Genomic DNA, 7,475 nt, shown 5'->3' with positions numbered 1-7,475 from the left:
GTCTGAAATGACTTCACCTGTAGAAATAAGTTGCTCATTGATATCCTTGACACTAGCAAGGAAAGTGTCCATATCATCTTCCTCATGCATAATCTTCGACTCCAGCTCTTTACGCAGCAAAGCAATTTTAGCCTCATTACGGCTTGCATAAAGACCTGCTAGAATATCCCAAGCCTATTTTGTAGATTTTGCTGAACGGATGTGAGGAACAATGGTGAGCTTCACAGACAACGCAATCAATGCATGAGCCTGCGCATCCTTAACATCCCAACGAGCTTGTTCTGCCGTAGGCAAAACAACTCTAACAGCTGCAATCCTTGTAGCAAGACCTGCAACATCCTCAACATCGCCTACATCCTCAGAACCAGGACGTACATCAATGCCCTGCACAATGTTCCAGACACCCTTTGACACAAGAACATGTTGCATCATATAAGCCCACATAGGGTAGTTGTCCCCATCCAACCTGTCCTCAGCAGCAAACATCTTGAACACATCTGTGTTGTTGTTGTCAGCCATGGTAAATGCTGCACCTGATGTGAAAATTGCCCGAAAATAGGAGAAACGGAGCGAGAACAACCTATGCTATATAGCACAAACCGTAGAAGACTATAAGGCGCCTATTATGCAGAAAACGGCATTGACAGAAATTCTGCACAAAATGACAAAATAGCCTGTGCAGTACTACCTGTAGTGGAAACGGAGGCCGAGATGAGCCCAAATCAAAATTCTGAGCAGACCGAGCTTTTCGAGCTATTCCAAAATTTTTGTCGACCTGTGAATGCTCGCCAAAGCTCACTGAAATCGGAGAAAGTGACCAGGTGTGTGCTGGAGCAGCTGGCGACTAAGCCCGGGAGGACGTGACCTGCTCTGATACCAATTGTTGGAATTAGGGTTGCAGAGAAACACACACATCTTGGAGAAGATGAAGGAAGCTCAAGGCACACAATAGAGAGTGTGTTACTTAGTGTGCAATGGAAAGATAGATAGCCCTAGAGTGATGGGCGTATATACATGCACGGGGGAAAAAACCTCCTAAAGAGGAAAAAAATGCCCCGGCGGTCCTAGCGTGTTCACACACATCACTACCACATGTATATGGTAGCAACCTCATGCAATATGAAAGCATGACATTGATCCTTGACAAAGGTTTATAAGCATTCTTTTAATAATGCATTAAAATGAGTGCATCTTTGAAAATCATGCAAGCTAGTGTCCCACTAGGATTTGGTTCTTCCTAGTAGCTATTAAAAGAAATTTAAAAAAAATCTTAAAAATATATTTATTGAAAATCACACTAGCCATACTAGGATGTAGCTAGGGTGTGGGGTGATAATGGGATAGTAGAAAAAAAGAACCAATGCTTTTCTCCCCAAGTTAAAGAGGCGGAGCTATTGACGCTTTTTTCCATAGTACTTTCTAATGGTAAAGTAAGAATATGTTACCCTTATGATAAATAATAGGATGAGATAGAAAGATTATTATTATACTTAGATATGCATATGTATATTATAGAAAATATACTTATGTATCTAAAAAGTTGCAAGTTAGATCTTGTAGCATTCGTTCCCACCATGTACGTGTCACAGCAAGACAGCACAAGTGTCCACAAGTGATTTTTGTTTCATGCTCAAAAGTTCATGCATTTAATGGTTGAGCAATAGGCAACCTACTGTGGACACTTCCAATTGTGAGGCTGAGTACATGGCAGTCTTCACAGCTACGGCTGAGTGTGTGTGGCTCTTACACCTTATGGCTGATTTGGGTGTTATACATGACACTGCCAACATTATCTACATTGACAATTAGAGTGCATTGATAGTTGCAAGGAACCTAGTTTTTCATGCTTTCACAAAGCACATTGAGGTGCATTACTAGTACGTCAGGGAGAGACTCTTACTAGGAGAGATCAACTTGACTTAAGTGCCAACACAGGACAACCGCGCGGGCCTTTTCACAAAGGCATTGTCTCATGAGAAGCTCGAAGCTTTCCGCAAAGATTTGGGCTTAGTCCCCTTTGTGGATTGATCATGTGCTCAGAGCATGGCACTTCCCTATAATTTTTGTGCCAGCTCTCGTTCACCGCATCACTCCTAGGGGGGGATTTGCTACCATATACATGTGGTAGTGATGTTTGTGAACACACTTAGGACCGTCGGGGCATTTTTTCCCTCACTAGGAGGTTTTTTCCCTCGTGCATTGTATTTACGCCCATCACTCTAGGACTATCTTATCTTTCCATTGCACACTAAGTAATACTACTCTTTGTTGTGTGCCTTGATCTTTCTTCATCTTCGCCAAGCTGTATGTGTTTCCCTACAACACTAATTCCAACACAAATGTTAGCATCCATGTATGCTAACATCATAGGTAGAATACCACTCTCTCTTAGGAGTAGCATGAAGTGATAGACAAGAATCTAGGATCCAATCTTGGCTAAATGAGCCATCTTTTCTAGTCAAATAGCATGTAGTCAAAGAAGAGGCAAATAGAATATCACCATCATCACTATTGACAACATTGATTTTCTCTATCTTTGCTTTTTCCTTGTCATCCTTCCAAATTTTCTTTTTCTTTTCTTGTTTTCACTTAAAGAAATTCTTCTTGATGTGACCATTCTTACCACAAAAAAATCCACAATATTCACTAGCTCATGAGACTTTCCAGTACATTGATCTATCAATGTTGATGGCAACACTTTGCTTGCCTTGATCCATAGACTTGCATCTTATCTCCTTAGAAAGCAAGCTATTGATTGCATCATCAAACTTTAGGGTACAAGTTGCAAGTGTAGAATTACTGACAATAGTAACATATGTATCCCATGAAGAAGGTTATGAGTACAAACATAACTAGGAAGGAATATTTTGGCATCGCTACCAGTGTTGCTTTGGTAACTTTGCATACTTGACACTTTTAGCCATTTCAAAGGCGTTTCTTAAGTGATTAAAACACCATTGCATAAGCGATGGTGTGTGTCACTTAAGCAACACCATGCAATTTACTGGGGGCTAGGCATCACTTAAGTGACTTTGTGATGTCTTTTTTGGCTAATAAGAGTATCATGACTGTAAGAGCTATCCAATTGTTAAGTTCTCTCTCTCTCTCTCTCTCTCTCTCTCTCTCTCTCTCTCTCTCTCTCTCTCTCTCTCTCTCTCTCTCTCGCTAGTGACACACATTATAGACGCATACACACAAGTCAATCACACATAGGCACATATGCAAACATAATTACACACAAAAACATAGACAAACACAGAGATTAGAAGTGAACAATGTACACTTGCTGGGAGCATCCTACATACACTATAAAAAAAGGCAATCAATGGCCTAAGTAAGAGCACTCAAACAAAATCAAAAGTATGGATGATCACCGTATGTTTTTTTTCTATTTATTCATCACTCAAAAATAAACTTGAATAAACTTGAAACAATACAGATAGACAAGAACAAATAAAGCAGAGTGAATATATAGATGAAAAATTGTAAGTATAGAATGTTAATCTCTATATACGATCAGTTTGTCTAAAATAAAATAGAGTGAATATATAGATGAAAAATTGTATGTATACAATGTTAATCTCTATAAATGATCAGTTTGTCTAAATTAAAACAAAATTCCATCTAATGGCGTTGTCCTATCTCTCAGCACACAAAGGTGTCTTCTATGAGGCTGAGGCATGAGCATGCTCCTCGTATATCCTCCTACCTTGCTCCTCTTCTTTGGTGACAACTTTGACATCTGTCTTGCCATGAACCTCTATTGGTTGACAACTAAAAACTACAAAAAAATTTATTTTAACTTGAAAAGGTATCTAAAAGTTACAAATCATACTCACAAAAGGATGCACTAGTGGAAGTGTCCTTTGCAGGGCTCTGTATCCCTAGTAGATGGCCATGTCAATTTCTACTTGAGTGGGCCCCCGATTGTAGTCTTTGATTTATACAAAAACAAATAAGACGTATATGAAGTTGTGGTCTCTGTATGTGATCCAAGCACAATGTGTGGACACTCGACACCCTTGCCTGTGCTTCCTCCTAAATTGGTTTCATTGAAATCAAAATGGCATGAAAGTTACATTAGATGTGAATACATATATTTTTAATTTAATACGAGATTTAAGTTGCAAAACAGCTCATTAGAGCGACGAAAAAACCTACTCTTTGCTGCAAAAAAGACACCTGTAGGCTGCCTCATGGAACTCTGCAGGTCTCGTATTTTTAGGGACCGTAGCATACTTGTTGTTTCTCTTCACAACAAGAAGAAACAATGTAGTGTGTTCGTTCTATATTAATCACACTTGTATATTTTATTAGGAATAGGGATAATAACGTGCGACACGCTATGAAGAGAGTCATGACGAAGCAACAATGATATAGCAAACTACTTGAAAGTACTTTGAAAGCCAACTTAAGTAGAGTATTGAACCATAAAATCACTGCAAAGGATTATGAAATTAATAAGATGAACATAGAAAAACAGATATTAGAGAGATGATGTGGACTTTACACTACCTTACTCAAATCAAGTTTAGCCTCTTTTTGTTTGTATAGATTTGGATTCCTCTCGTATGCCATTGCCTTCACCTTATAGCTATGGAGGCCACGCTCCTATGATGGGACATGGAGAAGAGACATTTGTAGCTCCAAAGAGTATGGGAGCAAAGACAAAGTATTCCATTGCAAGATAAAAAATGAGCTTGCAGACCATGAGTGTCAAGACAAGGGTAAGGTTAGGGCCGCCAAAGTTCTTAGGCAAGGCCAGCTAGGTGTGCATGTTTAGGGTTTTCTAAAGATGGGCTACATGCCTATAAGAGGATATGGCTGGGTGGAGATCAACATGGCATTCCCTCCCTTGGCCTTTCACTCATATCAATACGGCTGAGTGGAGATCCGCATGCCAATCTCTCCCTTGGGATTTCAATGGTATCAAAGCAAGGTGAGAGACTCTAGGAAAAGTGGGGTAGTGGAGCTTGGTTCCATGGCTCATGCTCTCTCTCTCTCTCTCAATTATGGCGAAGGTCCACCACAGTAGAAAGCCACCTGTGATAGGGGGCTTGCATACTCAAAGGCCGCTGGTGAAGATGCACAAAATATTTCATGATCAGGGCCAAGCATGAGTGCCTAGGCATGAACATGAAAGTTTGCTTCTGTGATGAGCACCGATACAGCTTGTACTACTCAACACGGGTCGTTTTCTCTCTTCTTACATTGCTTGTTTCTTGCCATCGATAGGTTTGACTTGTGTTTACATATTTCTTTTTAGAATGTTTCAATTGGGTGTCCTATGTTGAGCACCCTCCCATAGTAGGGCATGAGCCCCATGGCAATGCAACACGGGCCATGCACTCACCATAAAAGGCCCTTGCTAAGATCATGCCATAGGCTAAGGAGTTTGGTCAAAGGGAGGAGATGGGCCATGGGAAAGGAGCCTTACACAAAGATTTTGCAAGAGTTTCGACCTTTGGAGGGTTGTGAGATTGGATGTTGGGCGCAATCGTAGCATAGCCTAATCAACTCAAGACCAACAAAATTATCAATTCTAGAATCGACAACCCGGATAGGGCATGGAAGCACGAGCATCGGATGTATCAAATGAGAGGATTCAAGAGTATGTTCATCCAGTGCAATAGAGATTAGTCCTTAATCATTAACTCTAATCACATCATCAATCAAGCATCACCTACACACATTAAGCCCTCCAAAGTCCGACTTACCATAGACTAGAATCTCTAAGTACACTCTTGATAAACACACACTAATGGCATTGGTGTTGGCCTCTCCAATCACCACATGTCAATCAAGGCACTTCATCAAAAGCTACACACACAAGGTGAATGGTGCTAGAGTTTCATAAAACCCATCCACACACAAGCAAACAATAGGGCACATACACTAATCACAAGATTAAGAACCAACTTAATCAACCTAATTAGAGATGTTAAATATCACAAATCGAATCCTCATAGAAGGATAGGAGTGGTTAATAAGCAAGAAGTCATCACACACACTCAAATCTAAAATAATGAGAAAGGTGAAACTACTTCATGACTTAATGGAATATAGAAGAATTAAACTAATGAAGAAAATAGAGATTAGATTAAGAAAAGCTTCTCTAATTACAATGGGATTAGCACTAGCCTCTTAAGCGCATTAAGCTCAAGGCTAGGGCATCCATAGAGTGAACACTCAAGACAGAGAGAGAGCTCTCAAAAGTGGATCCTCAAGAGTAGATACTCAAGAATGAAGCCTCCTTGCATAGGCTTCCTTATAAAGGCTTGCACCACAATCCGCACGCGTTGACAAGCGGAACTCTGGCGATGAATGCGGGCCTGGAGGTTTACGTTTGAGTCCTCTAGCTAGCATATACAACTTTGGAACTTCCAATGGGCCCAAATCCTTATACAAAGTGAGTAGGAAATATTATGCACATCCATAGCACATCTCCCGCTTGATGCATAATTGGTGTAGCCTGTGTTAGCCGCTGCTAACATTCCCCCCTTCCTAATTTGGCGCACATCCTTGTGTGCCGATGAAGAAGAAAACGGTGACATGGTACAAAGTTGGTCCATCAAAGAATATTGAGCTGCAAATCATAAGAACAAGTAATGAGCATCAAAGGCCAACAAGGATAAAAAACATGAAATACAATGAACAATCATGCAAAGTGATGTTTTTGCTTCTAAAAGATGGGTGAATCATAGTCAAAAACAAAAAAACAAAAAGCAAAAAAACACCTAACTATCATGAAGATTAAACCGCTTGAAATATCAATTTTATGCATGAAACACAAGTAATCAATTAAGACCCTATGCTAATGTAAGGTCATAAACCTACTAGCCTAAAAACTATGTGACCAATCTTAATAAATCATTCAAGTCTATCATGTCTACGGGATATAAAAAAGCTCCTAATCTATTAGTACATTGTCATAGCTTTTTTGAAGCTCATGGAAGTTTTGTTTTTGTCATTCATAGTAAAAAGTAAAGCACAATACAAAGGCTACCACCCCAAGGCAAGTCTAGGTATGACTCTCAGCTCCTTGAACCCTCAAGAAGGTGTTACAAAAAGCCTACTAGCCTACCAAGGCAACAACTAACTCCTATCAACATAGGGCATTGATTTAGGGCCTTGACCAAGCGAGCCAATGTGATTCCCCTCGCCTGCCAAGTGCCAATAAGGCGCTAGGCCTCACAAAGACACAACATAACATAGAAATTCTCTTTTCATGTGTCTAGTAGCATTTTTGCTACTTTTTCTTGATACTTTTTTCCTTCATTGTTTCATTTTTTAGCACTTTTTTATTGCTTCCATCATGAGATGTTTATGGCAATTGGACTAAAGGACTAAAGCCTAAGCATAGCCCTGGGTCATGTTAAAAATGAATGGAGTTTTAAGACTATCACTAAGAGTCTAGGACTAATGAGAAATAAACTACATTAACCTAAAGTCAAGGCCAATTACCTATGATTAGC

Source organism: Adiantum capillus-veneris, chromosome 13, assembly GCF_014529385.1.
Source record: "Adiantum capillus-veneris isolate H3 chromosome 13, ASM1452938v2, whole genome shotgun sequence".
NCBI classification, from domain to species: Eukaryota; Viridiplantae; Streptophyta; class Polypodiopsida; order Polypodiales; family Pteridaceae; genus Adiantum; species Adiantum capillus-veneris.
The sequence above is the reverse complement of the archived record's forward strand: the minus strand, read 5'-3'. Positions refer to the sequence as shown.